Below are 16151 nucleotides of genomic sequence, written 5' to 3' on the forward strand. Positions count from 1 at the left end.
CGTGCGAAGGCCTGACCTGGGCTCTGATGGGCCTTCCTGGGGAGAGGCGGCTGGGCGTGGTGGAGGCTGGGGGAGTGTGAGGGGCGGCAACCTGGGAGGCCTTGACACTGACTTCCTGCTCACTCCTCCTGGGCAGTGCGCCCATGACTTTGACCCGCTCAGTGGCTGGTCAGAGTGACCTCTCCACTGGGAGCCCCTCCAGGTGCAGCAGCGACCTCCTGGCACGGTAGGAGATCGAACAAGTGGGGGTCTGGGGCAGGGGGACACTCAGACTGAGCCAGGGCTCGGGGTGCCCTCTGACTTGGGCTTCCCTGCTGATGCCCCAGAGGACAGACCCTTTACCCCTCGAGTAAGTCAGTGCCTCAAGGGGGCGCCATCCCTACCTGCCCAACCTGCCTCCTCTTGCCTCCCCTGCTGAGGTCCCCAGGGGATCACCGGAGGCATCTGGGGTCCCCTGTCTGAGACCTCCCCCACATTCTGGGGCAGGAAGCCCCTGGTTAGGTTGGGGACGGGAGAGCAGGCTCAGCTCTGGGGACAGCCGGCCCAGCAGGGGACCCGCTGGGCCACCCCGTCTGGAGCCTCTGTTCTCTCCACTGTTTGGCCCCAGTTGCCTAGGAAGTTCGCTTGGGGGGAGACGCCTGCTGGTAGAACCAAGAGCATGACGCTCCCATCCCCATCCCTTGGGGCTGGCTGGCTGATGGCTGGACGGAGCAGCCACTGGCTAGCGCAGTCTGTGAGAGAGGGAAGCCAGGAGGAGGGGTGCGGAGTTGGAGGAGGCAGAGGTGCAGAGGGGAAAGAAAGAGGGTGAACGAGCCATGTGAAGAGACAACCAGAGATGCGGGAGGGACAGACGTGGGGAAGGATCAGGAGGGAAGACAGAGACCAGGACCAGAGTGGGGAGAGGAGGCTTGGGAGGGGCCCCAGGACTGCCCCTGCACCCCTCAACCCTCATAAGCACAGGAGGCCTTAGGGTGATGACTCACCCTGGAGTTGCAGTGCTTGGGGTCCCCTGTGGCGCCCAGAGAGACGGGAGCTGAGAGTGCCAGCTTGGCCCTGAGGCCGCCTGGGTTGCCACCCACGGGAGCCCATGAGCCCTGAGTGGAAACACTGTGTCACTGGACTGAGCAGGCCACACAGCACGTGACTACAGTGGCTACCAGCCCTGGGCTCCGTGGGTGTGGCCAGACACTGCGAGGCTGCCGAGGGCCAGATGGCAGGCACAGGACGCCCTCACCGGCAGAGGTGCCCGTGCACTCGACACCCCTCGCAGGGCACCTCCGGGCGGGCTACGCCGCCTGCTGGGGCCCGGGCCCACCAGAGGCCTGCGGTTGAGTGAGGACGGGGTGGGGGCCACCAGTCAGGGTGGCCGGGGCACACCTCCAACTGGGGGACAAACCAAGGCCTGGACCAGGGTTAGGGTTAGGCACAGGCTGGGTGGGGTACGCTGGAGAGTGAGCTTGAGTGTGGGAGAGGGGGTGGGAGCAGGGGGAGGGCGGGACGACCCTGAGAACACCCGGCACAACTGTGAAGGGGCTGGACAGAGGGCAGCCGGCAGAGCAGAACCAGAGAAGGGGACACAAAAGGAAGGGGTGACTTTGAAGGCAGACATGAATGTCGTCCACAGCCCGGGAAGACGAAGCCTTGGGCTCAGGGGTGGGGCGGTGGAAGGGTGGGAACTACGCCTGGTAACCCCACAAGGAGCTGAGCTCCCCAAGGGCTCTCACTGAGGTCTCCGGTTACTGATGTCGACAAAAAGGGTGTATGATGCAACCTCCACCCCTAACAGGGCAGGTGTCCCGCCCCAGGTCTGTAACTGCCCAGCAAAAGGTTCATTCATCTTTGCCTTAAGCAAGTCCTGTGCATCCATCCAGGTTAACGCACCTCAGAAATCAGCCTCGACACCCTCATGGCAGCCCTGGCTGGTGTGGCTCAGTGGATCGAGCACCAAAAGGTCACCACCAGTGTGATTCCCAGTCAGCGCACATGCCTGGGTTGCCGGCCAGGTCCCCAGCTGGGAGCATATGAAAGGCAACAAATTGATGTTTCTCTGCCCCCTCCCTTCCCTTCTCTCTATAAATAAATAAATAAAGTCTTTAAAGAGAAAGGAGAGCAGGTAACCTCAAGGATCCACCAGTCCAATCCCCACCTTGCTTTCTCCCACCTCCTCCCCAAAGACCGTGTTTCCTGGCAACGCCCTCAGTTTGGCTCAAACAGCCCCGGTGTTTAGGCCCTCTCTCTGGCCTGCCAGACGACAGTCAACACCACATGAATTTACAGCACACTCAGGAGTAAGCCACGCTGAGTGAGCGGCAGCTGAGCGAGAGCACACAAAGAATTTTGCGGGCAAAAGGGGGACTTTACAGGAAGTAACCTCGCAGGGTGATCCGATTACAAATTCAGGTGGTGTGGGTGGTCAGCCCAGGAATATAACTTCCTCAGCTTATCTCTGCCTTAGCAAACGCTGCCCACGGCTTCTATGCATTTAGGTGAATGCACCTTTGAAATAAGCCTAACCACCCTCGAGAGAGCACACATCTCGTTAACCGCCCCCCAACCCCATGCCCCCTCCTTTTCTCCCCCTCCAAGCCTTCTTCCTCACCTTCCCTCCTCAACTCCAAACGGGAAAAGAAGAGGCACCCGTTCTCCAGAAGCATCTGCGATCTTGCTCCCTGGCAACTGCCAGTTTTGTCTCCGATAAATCCTTACAAAAACCCTCTGGGGTCTGGGTGCGCTTATGCTGACCAGATACGGAATATAAAATAATAACCAGTTTCAAATGTTTAGAAACATAAAGGATGAAATAAAAAGAGTGAGCAGGGAACAAGAGAGCATCAAAAATGGCCAGGCTGACTTAAAATGAAAACGAACAGAACTTGTAGATATTAAAATTATGATTTTTAAAATGAAATCCGCAGTACACAGGGTCTTAAACAGCAGATGAGACACCACGAAGAAGGAGCCGGAAGAGAGAGAGATGACAGAGTGACCCATCACACAACCCAGGGGGGTTGAGCGAGGCCAGGAGACACAGGGCAGAGTCAGAAGGTTTGGCAGGGTCTGCCCTGGGTCCGGGCACAGTGGGGGACTCGGGGGGGAGGGAGAGGTGGCCAAGGAAGTGATAATAGCTGAGAGTTTTCCAGAAATGGTGTGAATCATGAATCTACAAATACAGGAGTTACCACATCTATTGACCAAAATAAAAGAATCTAAACCCAGGTATGTTTTCAGCAAACCGCAGAGGTCAGACACCTCCTGGGAGCTCTTGTGGTCCCTGCCCACACCGCGCTGCTTCCGGGTCACAGCCAGCTCCCAATGGGGCCCCTGTGCTGCGCCCCCAGCCCCTCCTCTCCCAGAGCGGCTTGCCCTCCCTCCTGGGCCTTGGAGGCCAGCGGCTGGCCCTCACCACCCCCATACCAGGTGGGGGTGCCCTTGAATCACCACCCAGTCCTCGGGCCCACAGCCAAAGCCTCTCTGTCTTCAACCTTAGGACCTGGGTTCAAGTCCCTCCACCAGTCCTGTGTGGTTTGAGCCAATTCCCTTGCCCTCAGCTTTCCCCTCTCGAAGATGGAATTAGGCAATCTGCCCAGCCCTGTGGAAGGGCTGTGTGAGGAGGGAGGCCTGCCGATCCCGCCCTGAAGTCTCAGCTTGGTCGAGGGCTGCTTGGCCTGGGTGCCCCAGTGCTGCTGCCCGGCCGGCAGCGGGGGGCCTCGGGAGACCCCCTGCCCCTCTGTGAGGCAGAAAGAAGCATTACAGCCACTGCACAGCGGTCCCAGCGTGCAGAAAGCTCCTGGCTCACAGTAGGTTGGTTACTTTCTTTCCTCCCTTCTCTTTCCTTCCTTCCATCCTTCCTGCTTCCAGAGAGTATGTACTGCATAGGGTTGCTTTTTAAAAATCCTCCCCAAGGACATTTTTTCATCGCTTTTTAGAGAAAGAGGAAGAGAAACACTGACGTGAGGAGAAGTGTTGATTGATTGCCTCCCATATATGCCTGAACTGGGGATCTTACGGACCCGTCTGGACGGAGGACAGAACCCGTAACCCAGGCAGGTGCCCCAACCAGGGGCTGAACTGGCGACCCCGCGCTTCGCAGGAAAGAAGATGCCCGACTGAGCCACATGGTCTGGGCACATGGCGCTGCTTTCGAGCTCCGGCGGGTCATCTCGTAAAGCACAGAAGCTGAGCGATAGCACACGGGGGCGGCCTGGGTGTCTGCACAGTTGTCTCAGAGCCCCCCCCACTGCCTGTGGAGGGGTCCAGGGCCGTGGCGAGGGGGCCAGGCGCCATGTTCCTGCTCATGCACCCTCCAGCCGCCTTCCCTCTCGGCAGCTCCTGCTCTCTCTCTGGGATGACAAGTGTGTCTTGCTGGATGGTATCCCCATGTGCCAACTGCCCCTGTCAGAGGCTGGGCACAGAGCCAGCCAGGCCTCTCTTGGGCACCCTGAGTGCCCAGCCAGAGGGTGCAGGCCCACGGCCAGCCGATGACCGGTGGCCACAGCCTGGCGCCTGGAGAGTAGGTCCATCATCTCTCTAAGCTATGATCCTGCAGCTTCTCTCCCATCAGCCAGAGCTCTGGCTCCTGCCATTTATTTGTGGCTCTCCGCCACTGAGCACCCTAGGGGGAGCTGGCTTGGCTCCACAGCCTTCTGGGCACCAAGCAGATGAGTCTCCAGGAGGCGAAACTAGGAACACGCAGGGGGAGGGAGCATGATGGCCCAGGCGCTTCGCCTTCCACACAGCCTCCGGAGGCGGGCAGGGGGACTGTCTGCACTCGGGCAGAGGAGGAATAAAGTGCCAGCTGCAGCCAGCTGGTGGGGGTGGGGGGTGGGGGGGCTGGGCGGGGCTGTGGGCCGGGGCCCAGAGGTCTGTGGTGGAGCCCAGCGCTCAGCCCTTCTCTTTAAGCAGCTGGGCCCAGACCTGGCCGGACTGAGCTGGGACCCCCTGGACCAGCGTTCCACAGGAGGAAATTCCTGGGCCCGCTTTTTCCCTGGAGGGGATGCCTCCTGCGGTCTTATCTGACTTTCTGACTCAGCATCTGAAGTTCAGAACGATCAGGTGACACAAACAGTCTGCTGACCAACTCAACCTGGTTCCGCAGAAAGGGGGACCGGAGTCCAGAGTGGGCTTCCAATTGTCCCCTGAATCAGCATCTCACCGTGGGAGGGGGTGACAAGCATCTCCAACTCTCAGACAGAATTGAGAGGCTGGCTCCCCCACCTGCAGCTGTCCCTGAGTCTGTGCTGGGGGCAGGGACCCAAATGCCAGGGCCCTCAGTCCCTCTAGGCCCCAGGGGAGGTGGAGGAAGGGGCGGGAAGCCATGGCAACGCCCTGCCCCACACCCCCAGGACCCTCCCCTTTCCGCGGTGCCTGGGCTTTGAGTATCACTCAGCTGTTCATTGCCCAGGAGGCTGTGGGCCACTTGGAGCCTCGGTGTCCCCATCTGCAAACTAGGAAGAATGCTTGCACTTCCGTCCCAGGCTCTGGGTGAAGTGCTGGACACCAGGGAGGCGGACAGGGCAACTCCATCGGCCGTGGGGGCCTACAGTTCGGCAGCCAGTGGCCTCCGCCCTCGGCCCCCGCGGGACACTCGGCAGGCAGTCCACCCACGCAGCTCGGGCCCTAAACGAATTATCCAGGGCATCTGGCTCTAGCGCTGGCAGATTCCCTGGCCGTTCTGCTCTCTCCAAACGGATGAGACCTTCAGATTAAGCACCAATTATAGTTCCCCGTGACCCAAGGCTGGGGTTTCCTGGCCCCCGTGGGGTGTTTCTAAGTGAGAGGAGGAAGTGAGGGGAGGAAGTCTCGCTTTTTCTAAGTGAGTGGTGCTGGTGCCGCCGCCATTTCCACAGCACGTGCGGGCCCAGGCGAGTTTGGGGGGATTCCTCCCTCCAGCCCTGTCACGCCTCCTCCAGGAAGCCTTGGGAGGGTCCCAGTGTCTGCCAGTACATTGGGGGCACGTCCCTCCTTCAAGCTCAGAGCTTCTGTCCCCCAGCCTGGGCCAGGCAGCAGGAGCAACGAGTCATAAGCCCCGATGCGGGTGCACAGTGCTCTGGAAACTGTATGGTCACCCCACAAAGCACAGGCTCATCATTATCACCATTCTCTTTCAAAACAACCTCGGAGCTGGACCTGTCTGGCTTGCAGCCCCTCTGGGCAAGCCCCCAGGCCTCTGACCTGCAGCCCCTCCCCTCCAGGGGGGGTGACAACAGCAACGGATGGGAGAAGGGGGAGCTTTTGAAAACAATCCTTATGGCCTTGGCTGGTGTAGCTCAGTGGATTGGGCGTGGGCCTGTGAACCACACGATCGCGGTTCGATTCCCAGTCAGGGCACATGCCTGGGTTGCAGGCCAGTTCCATACATTGACGTTCTCTCCTTCTCTCCTTCCCTTCCTCTCTAAAGATAAATAAATAAAATATTTTTAAAAAACCAATCCTTATGTCCAGGACAGATTTATTGACTTTAGAGAGAGAGGAAGGGAGAGAGAGGTAAGGATCAGTTGCCTCCTGTACGTGTCCTGATGGGGGATCGAACGTGCGGCCTAGGTGTGTGGCCTGACCAGGGATCGAACGCACAATCTTTCGGTAAGGGGATGATGCTCCAACCAACTGAGCCACCTGGCCCGGGCCAGGGTGCGCTTTTAACAGGAAGGGGAGTGTATGGTCGCATAGACGGGCTCAGCGCACGGCATGTCTCTGTGGGCAGCGGCCCAGGCCTCTGCCTGTCAACCCAGTGCACTCACGGTCCTTCGGTTTTAAGTAAATGAAGGCTCACAACTGTTGGAGTAAGAGGAAAACCTGAGTTCACAGATGCGCAACAGAGACAATAACGCGCCTTTGTAACCGTGTGGGTCCGTGGGATTTCCACGTGAACATAAGTGAATTTTGATGCCATTCCCCACACTGCACACAAAATTCAACTCCCAGTGGACTAAGAATCAAAAAGGGGAAAAGGTAGAACAATGAAACTTCTAGGAGAAAACATAAAGGGCTATCTTCATTGTTTCGGGTGGTGCAAAACGTCTTACAGAGGATGTAAAGAATGCTAAGCATCCCTGGCTGGCGCGGCTCAGTGCATTGAGCTCTGGCCTGTGAACCGAAGGGTTGCCAGTTCCGTTCCCAGTCAGGGCACATGCCTGGGTTGCAGGCCGGGTCCCCAGTAGGGGGCGTGTGAGAGGCAACCACGCATTGATGTTTCTCTCCCTCTCTTTCTCCTTTCCTTTCCCTCTCTCTAAAAATAATAAATAAACAAAATCTTTTAAAAAACGCTAACCATAAAGGAAATGATTGATATTTAGGTTGCATTAAAATCTAAAACTTCTGTTTACTAAGAGAGAAAATAAAGGTAACCCTAGGTTGGGAAAAGATATTTTTGACATAAATTTCTGACAAATGCCTGCATCTAGAATGTTCAGAGAACACCTCCAAAACCACACAATAAAGAGAATTGGAAAATGGACAACTGACTTTGCAAAAGAGGGCCTGGCCACAGCCAATGAACAAACGCACAGACCCATTCACCATTAGGAGAATGAGAAGTAAAGCTAGCTGGACAGTGTGCGGGGTGTGAGCAGAAAGATGTTGGCCACCAGCCGCCTGAGAAGGGGCGCAGTGACGGGAACACCCTGGGGAGAACCACGTGGGCACAGCCACTTTGGAAAACCTTTTGACAGCTGCCCGCTGACTTCGTGCCCCCACGACCCCCCCCACTTCTTCCCCCAGGGGCACTCAGCAGCCTGAGCACAATGTTCCCCCGAGCTCCTGTACCTGGCTGTTTGTAGCGGCTTCCTTCGTCATAACCACGGGCCAGAAACAACCCAGAGGTCTCCCAGCAGAACAGAGACGGCAATGGTGGCGAGTTCCCGCATGCCACTGGGAACGAGCAAACCACAGCCACGCACAGCCACGTGACCGAAGCTCGCCGCCGTGATAGTGAGGGAGAGAAGCCAGACTCGGGAGTCCCAAAGCAGGCAGGGCCGATGGGAGACCTCCTGGTGGGAGGGCGCGACGGGGGTGGCGCGGGGCTCAAGGGGCATTCTGGGGCAGGATAGGGGGTATCATTTGTGAGAATTCATCCTACTGAGTGTATTTTATAGTTATGAAATACTTCAATTCAAAACCTTTTAAAAATCTTCACCCAAGGACATAATCATTGATTTTAGAGAGTAATGAAGGGGGAGAGAGAGAGAGAGAGAGAGGAACATGCGGTGAGAAACATCAGTCCCTTGTCTCTCGCACATACGCCCTAACCAGGGACCGAGTGCATAACCCAGGTATGTACCCTGACCAGGAATCAAACACGTAACCTTTTGTTGTAAAGGCTGATACTCCGAGCAACTGAGTCACCCAGTCAGGGCTTAATTCAAAACCTTTTAAAAGTACCAGTAATGCCCTGACTGGTGTGGCTCAGTAGATAGAGCGCCAGACTGTGAATCGAACAGTCGCAGGTTCTATTCCCAGTCAGGGCACATGCCTGGGTTGTGGCCAGGTGCCCGACTGGGGCACATGTGGGAGGTAACTGATCATTGTGTCTCTTGCACATGGATGTTTCTCTCCCTCTCTTTCTCCCTCCCTTCCCCTCTCTCTAGAAATTAATTTAAAAAAAATGTTTTTAAAGTAACAACCCATAGAGAAATTTGAATCACTTGAAAACCAATACCAAAGCCTGTGCCTGGAAGAAAGCTGACGAGCAGATGGTTTTCCCTAAACACACCTTTCTCTGGCTTCAGGCCAAGTGCAAAGCCGGGGAGCTGCCGTTCCCTGGCTCTGGCGGCCTGCGACGGTCAGCTTGGCTGGGCTTGTGCCCGGGATCATCAGTCAGCCAGGGAGGCTGTGTGGCTGATAGGATTAGCGTCAGCGATGCCATTTGCCTGGAAAATGTGGGTGGGCGGGATCCCGTCCATGGAGAGGCCGAAATGCTCAACGGCGGCTTTCGGAGGAAGAAGAAATTCCACCGAGGACACCAATAGCGGCCCGACCGAGAGTGTCCTGCTGGCCCTCCCTGGACGCACCGTCCAGACCTGGGTCGCACTGGGCCCTTCTGGGTGTCCAGGTCCCATCTGGACTCAGAAGCTGGGGACCTTTCCCCAGGACACCGTATCGACGACACATCACCCTCTGGAACTAGGGATGTCTTTGTGCCTCTCCGATGGCATGTGGTTTCAGGGAGGGTTTCTTCAAGTTCTGCCGTGACATTTAGCTCTAGCTAGTAATGCTTCATCCTCGGCCTGGCCAATGAAAAGAAGCCACAGTGCTCATGCCGCGCAGCTGGACAGCTGCAGTGCTGTCCTGGGTTCCCACTCAGCTGCTGCGTGATGAGCCCGTCACTCGGCTGTGGCCTCGGCCTCCCTCAAACGCTCACTGTGAGGACTGAACGAGGGAAAATTCAAGGTGCGCAAGGTGGAGCCGGGCAGACCAGAGGGAAGGCTGCGCTCTGTGTGGTGATCGCGGGTGTTGGGGGAACGAGCTGTCTGCATCACGCTTCTGTCTCCCAGAAGCCCTCCCAGCTTGTCTTCACAGGAAAATCGTGACATTAGACTGTCAGACAAATTCACGCTACACAACATGTTGGCAGGAAATGTCATGCTGGCCAATCCTTCGAAATAGGAGAAGTGGTTTGTACTGGAATTAACAGTGTGGGGGGAAGCAAGGCCCACAGCCCACACCTCCCAAGCTCCCATGTGGGGCTGACACCTGCCGGGGGACTTGCTCTTGGGGTTGTGGGCCCCAGGAGCCGGCCAAAAAGGGACGTGGGGGCCGGCCACTGCAGGTTCGTTCCCCACCTCCCTGTCCCTCTCGCCAGCAGGCCCTCCTGAGCAAGACCATGGGGCCTTGTGCTTGGGGACGTGGCGCTCCCTCACGCCCCAGTGACTTTCCTTTCCATGTCGTGTCGTGTCGTAACGGGGGTGGGGGTGGGGGGGCAGGTTAACAGACACGCACGTGCCACCTCCTCTTCTCCACTGGGCTCTCAGTGACAAACACAACAAAGTCCCTGAGCGCTTGTTCCTGCCTCACACACGTGGGTGGAGAGGGGTCCTACGGAGAGTAGCCTCATGGCGACCCAATCACGAATTCCTCACTGAGCAGGTTGAGGTGGGTCACCAGGCCTCGGGCACAGACCTATTTTGTGGAAGGTCTGCCTTTGCCTTCAGCCTGCCCTGCCCTTGGCTTCTGCACACCCAGGCGAGCGCACTTCGGAATGAGCAGAACCACCCGCGAGAGCACACTGCCTTGTTAACATGCCTGCAGTCCCACCACAGAGACTTCCCGCCTCGCTTTCCCCAGCCTCCCTCGAATCGTCCTTACCTGACTCCTTACTTCCAAACGCATGGAAGGACCCGCAAAGTGTTCTCCCCTTCTCGCTTCCCAGCAATTGTTGCCAGTTTGGGCTCAAGCAAACTCACAAAAACTCTGTAATGATGTGGATGTTTCTTGTGAGAGGCTGAGAGGTCTGCAACCTCCAACCTTGTCTTTGGATCTAGGAGTTCTGCCAAGTGCATGCCGCGCTTCGTGAACAGGACACCTGGCAGTTCACCCTGGGCTCTGCCCTGGTGCCAGGGGCTGCCAGGCCGGGGCTCGAACAACGCACGTGCATTGTCTCACTGGTCTGAAGGCTGGAAGGCCAAGATCCAGGTGTTGGCAGGGCTGGTCCCTCCTGAGGCCTCTCTCCTGGGCTTGCAAGTGGCCCTCTCTCCCCCTGTGTTCCTTCGGTCTTCCCTGAGGGTCGTAACGCAAGAATGCCAGGCCCACCTCCCCACCACATTGAAATGACTAATCCTTAACAGGCCCCGTCTCCAAATGCAATACACTCTGTGGTCCTGGAGGTGAGAGTCTCACCGGATGAATTTGTGGCAGGGGGCGGGGTGGGGGTGGGGTGCAAACTTCTGCCCCTAGGGGGCAGGTTTTCCTACATTCTCAGCAACAGTGTAACCTGGTTTCTCTTTTCCTGCTAGAAGGAAGGCAAGGCTGAAGTGTATCTCTGTGGTTTGTACGTTTTCTCTGCCTTTAGTTTCAGAATGTGTAAGTTTGGTGCTTGAATGAATAATTTTTTGCTTGTTCCAGAAAAAACCCCATGGTTAACCCAGAGAAGCCATGGTGGGTGCCATCTTTGAAAGTGAGCTCCGCCACTCTTACACGGCCTGGCACCGCGCTGCAACCCCGTGAAGTCCACGCCAACCCCTCAGCGGCCCCCGCCCCGCCCCTGAGTTGCTCCTTCTGGTTCTAGCTGCTTTGCAGGAGTGTCACCCCTGCAGGCTCGCTGGCCCAGACCCCAAAGACCCCTCTCCGCACTCACACCCTCTCCCACCCTGGACACTGATCGCACCGTCATCGGAGCCGTGGTACTCACAGGCCTCCTTGCACCCCACATCGTGCCTGGCGGAGGCGCTCTGAGCCATGTATTCCAGCTTTGAGTTTTGGGGATACAATGCAATACCACAGTAACAAAGAAAACGCAAATTTGACGCAAGGAAACACATCAGGCAAATGACATGAAAATCCAGCAGCGAGGTGAACAGGCCAGGATGGTGCATGTCATGTGCCACCCTTGAGAACATGTCGACTGTCAAGGACATGGGTGCAGCGCCCTCAGCTGTCCCCTGCATCTGTCTCTTGCTTCAACGGTGTTTGGACGGAACCAACCCAGGGAGGCCCCTCCTTTCGGCCCCCCAGCCACTCTGCAGTCTCCTTCCACCACCTTCGGCCCCATCTCAGCAGCCCTTGGCCTCCAGAGGGAACCAACACTGCTTTTGAGAGTAACTCTTTATTGCCGAGTGACCATGAGCTCCCAAATTTGGCAGAATTATTCCGCCGCGGTGGAGGCCCCGACAACCGTCTGGTCCCCCTGCCTCCGTGTGTGACCTCCCACACCTACCTTCTCTGTGGGCTCTGGGAGACGTGGGCCACTCTCTCCCCCCGTTGGCCGAGGAGCAGCACTAGGGCAAGCGGCCTTTCAAGATGCCAAACCAGCCCCGTGGTTGTTCCCTCCTCCAGGATGTGCAGAAGCCTTTGTCTCAAGATGAGTGGGGTGACGCTCAGGATGCACGGAAGCCGCCACGGCCCCGGAGAAGGGCCTGAACCAGACCCTTGGGACCCGCAGGCCCGGGGCTCTGGCCTCGCTCTGACTTCCTGGATGAGCCACTTCCTGGTGAGCGGGTGAACCTCATCAAGAACGAACCACACCTAGCTCACCCCTGCAGGCCGCCCTTGGGGCTTGCAGGCTGGGCTGGGCGTGGGTCTCTTTGAAAGGCCTACCTTCAAGCCTGACTAGGAGCCTTTGAAGCCCAGAGGGTGTGGAGGAGTCCCTTTGCACCCCCTGGCATCTGGCTCCCGCCCGAGCCTCTCCCTGCAAACACTAGGCATCCTCTTCACCACCCTGCAGCCCTCTCCCAGGCCTGGGACCAAAGGGAAACCATAAAGCTTTTGGCAGCCAAAAACAAACAAACAAGCAGACAAAAGAAGGGGAAAAAAGAACATGGGGAGATTTCTGTGAGTCCTTAACAACCTTACATCGCTCTCTTGTGAGATTTGGGTAAAGGTGGGTCCTGGCTCTTTTCTGTCAGTGCGAACCCCCGGAGGACCCCTGCCGAGGCAACAATCAGACCTGCCCGGGCCTGACTTGGAGAGCCCTGCGCCTGCCCCTGGGAGCAGTGGGGTCTCTGCCTCGGGCCTTGAGATATTGCAAGAGGGTGTGCAGAACTGTGACAGAGAGGAACTGTGACAGAGAGGCCATACAGATGGAGCCCTGGGGTGCCCAGAGGCCTGGGCTTTGAATCGGGCTCCAAGCCTCGGTTTCCTCGCCTGGGAGCTGTGGAAGGGATTTGACAGGGTTTCAGAGATGACTCGCGCAAAGCCCCCGACACAGATGCCCGGCCCCTCCCCCTGCTCCCAGGGGCACGCACCTGTGTGGTTCCCACAGGAGCACCTGTTCTGTTTTCTAAGAGTTTATTTATTTATTTTTAGAGAGAGGGGAAGGGAGGGAGAAAGAGGGAGAGAAACATCCATGTGTGGTTGCCTCTCACGTGCCCCGCACTGGGTACCTGGCCCGAAACCCAGGCATGTGCCCTGACGGGGAATGGAACCAGCGACCCTTTGGTTCACAGGCTGACGTCCAATCCACTGAGCCACAGCAGCCAGGGCGGCAGCACCTGTTCTTACCTCACTCTGTCCTCAGGTTGCTCATGATTGGTTGGGGGTGGGGGCGAGGTGAGTGCTGAGTGGAGCTTAGCCAATCACAGCCCTCTCCTGGGAGTTCATTCTAGCCTGGAGCCAGTAGGGCTCCTGTAGAGGGAGATCCCATTGGCCGCCCTGCTCCGGCCTGGCGAGGACAGCAATCTGCAGTGAAAGGGATCGGAGCCTGGTGGTCGAAGACACAGGGAGGACGTGCTGCCGACCCCAGGGGTGCTGCTGCAGTTGTTTCCGAGACCCCCACTGCCTCCCTGTCCGGCCCCACTGCCCACCGCCTCCACAGGGTCTCCCACTCACTCACTCCACCTGGAGGCCGCCCCGCCCCCCCGCAGGCTGCCCACCCCCGTGAAAAACCAAAGCCACGGTGAAGAACGAATGTTTATGCATGTCCTGGAGACTGACGAGGTGAGATGTTTCCACTTCGCTCTCTCTCTCTTTCTAGGCCCCCTCTTCCCACCACATGCACCAGGCCCCTGTCTGAGCTCTCTCCTCCCCACACACCACAGCCAGGGGCTCCTCCTTCTCAGCATCTGTGTCCATGAGAAGCAATTCAGTCGCATAAAACTGCTGAAGCAAAACCTAGAGACCTCACAGGGACTTCCCAGGTGTCTGCAAACAGGTACTTGGGTCCTCTGTTCACCCAACTCCAGAGAAACTGGAGGTTCTACCCACAGAGTCCATGCAGGGTTCCTGTGGCCATTATCACCCGATGCCTAAGCAAACATATAACCTGCCAGGAGCCCAGCCCTGGCACCAACGCCAGCTGCAGGCACAGCCCTGCAGGAGGGCAGCCTCCAGGCCCATGGTGTGTGGTGCAGACAGGGGTGAAGCCCACCAGTCGTCGGGGAGGGCAGAGGGTGCGTGACAGATAGGAACGGGGGCTCAGGACTCAGAGGTCATGTCTGGGGCGGGTGGCACTGTGGGGATGGAGTCAGAAAAGGGCCCGTCCCCAGGACGCAGGGCCCCACATCTGAGCTTCTCCCCTGGGGCTGGACAGTGCGCGACTGCGCTCTCCCAGGGAGTGGGCTGAGGCCCCAGAGAGGAGCCAGCACAGAGGGAGGGAGGGAGGGAGACCAGGCAGAGGGAGATGGTTTGCAAGACAAGCCTGTGTGGCTGGAGAGACTCCTGGTGTCTGTTCCCTCGTTTCCCCTGCCTCTGTGTGTCCAGCCACCTGTCCCTGCCTGGGCCACAGCTGTCGTTCCTGCCACTGCGCTTTTGTTTTCGGTGAGACAAATGGCCTGGGCCAGCCGCCCAATAAGAACAGCAAACAGAGGAAGGTGGACCAGGAAGGGCAGGGAGAAGGCACAAGGGCCCCGGGAACCAGGCACAGGGCAGAGCACACACAGGCCTCTGAGCCCTGCAGGTGAGAGCAGAGTGTTTGGGGGCCAGGGAGGGAGGCCAGCAGCCTCAGTACCAGGGCAGAAGCACCACTTGGGGCAGCGGGGACGAGGTCCCGGTCACCCTGACTCCCAGTGGCAGGCCCAGACCCTGATGCCAGGGTGCCCGGGTCCTCATCTTGCCTCACCCCCACCACCCACCGTGCATCCTGGGATAGTGTTGCTTGTCCGCCCAGCGTAGCAACCCCTTTTCCACGGCCACAGGCTCTCCGTGGGTGTTGGCAGCAGGTGTGGGCAGGAAAAGGGCTGTGGACGGTGAAACGAACAGGGTGCTGGAAAACCGGCCTCAGACGGGGGTGTGGGGAAGTGGGGCTCTGGGGTGGAGCCCCGCAGGGCTCAGGGGTGGGGTGGGGGGAAGAGACGTGCCCTCGCCAAGGGAAATGCCCATGAGGAGACCTGGGGCCCCAGCCCGGGACTCTGGGGTGCTCCGCACGCAGGATTGGTGGAGGGTCACGTTTCCAGCCCGGCTCTCGGGCAGAGCAGGAGCTGGCGGAGGCCTGTGTTCGTCTTGGGAGCCGCAGGCTGGGTGGGTGTCCTCGAGCTGCAGCCTGGTCCTGGCATCACAGGCCCTTTGGGGCCGGGAGGAGCTCTGCTGGCTCCAGCTGGTGCCCTAGCACCTTGCGCAGCCCCGGTCTCTGCGCTGGGTCCAACCTCACGGGGCCCGGCCTCTCCGCAGCAGCACCTCCATCTCGATTCACTTCTACTCCCCTGCGTCCCTGACTGCTCTGCTTGGTGGTCAGAAACGCCGGGCCATCAAAGCGACTTGTCCTGGTGTGGGCAGGCACACACACCCCTGCCTCTCCCCTCTCCCACCTTTGCTTCTCCAAGTCTCCACAAGTCACCCGGCTTTGGCTTTGGACGGTCAAATCACCGTGTTCTTTACCGCATGAGCACGCATGCAAACTGACTAAAAATCAAAACGCCAAGGCCCAAGGATAAATGGGCCAGGAACACACACTAAAGTCACAGTCTCTCACACACACACATACACACACCAAAGTCACAGTCTCAAACACACACACACCCACACCAAAGTCACAGTCTCTCTCTCTCTCTCTCTCTCACACACACACACACACACACACACNAGTCACCCGGCTTTGGCTTTGGACGGTCAAATCACCGTGTTCTTTACCGCATGAGCACGCATGCAAACTGACTAAAAATCAAAACGCCAAGGCCCAAGGATAAATGGGCCAGGAACACACACTAAAGTCACAGTCTCACACACACACACACACACACACACACACACACCAAAGTCACAGTCTCTCACACACACACATACACACACCAAAGTCACAGTGTCTCTCTCTCTCTCTCTCTCTCTCTCTCTCTCACACACACACACACACGCGCGCGCGCGCGCGCGCCAGTTTGGGGTGAGTGAATTGAGCCCCCAGCACCTGCCCTGCACAGCGAGGCACTGCGCTCAGAGCCCTCTCTGAAGCACCTTTGCAGGGACAGCTTTCCCTGGCTGGTGTTCCTCTCTAAAAATAAAAAAAAATAAATTAAAAGGAGCCCCACAGCTGCATGTGGAAAGCTCAGGAGAGGTGTCCTGGCAAGGCCTGGAGC

This window comes from Sturnira hondurensis, unplaced genomic scaffold (genome assembly GCF_014824575.4).
Source record: "Sturnira hondurensis isolate 20B ecotype Veracruz unplaced genomic scaffold, ASM1482457v3 Scaffold0019978, whole genome shotgun sequence".
Taxonomy (NCBI): Eukaryota; Metazoa; Chordata; class Mammalia; order Chiroptera; family Phyllostomidae; genus Sturnira; species Sturnira hondurensis.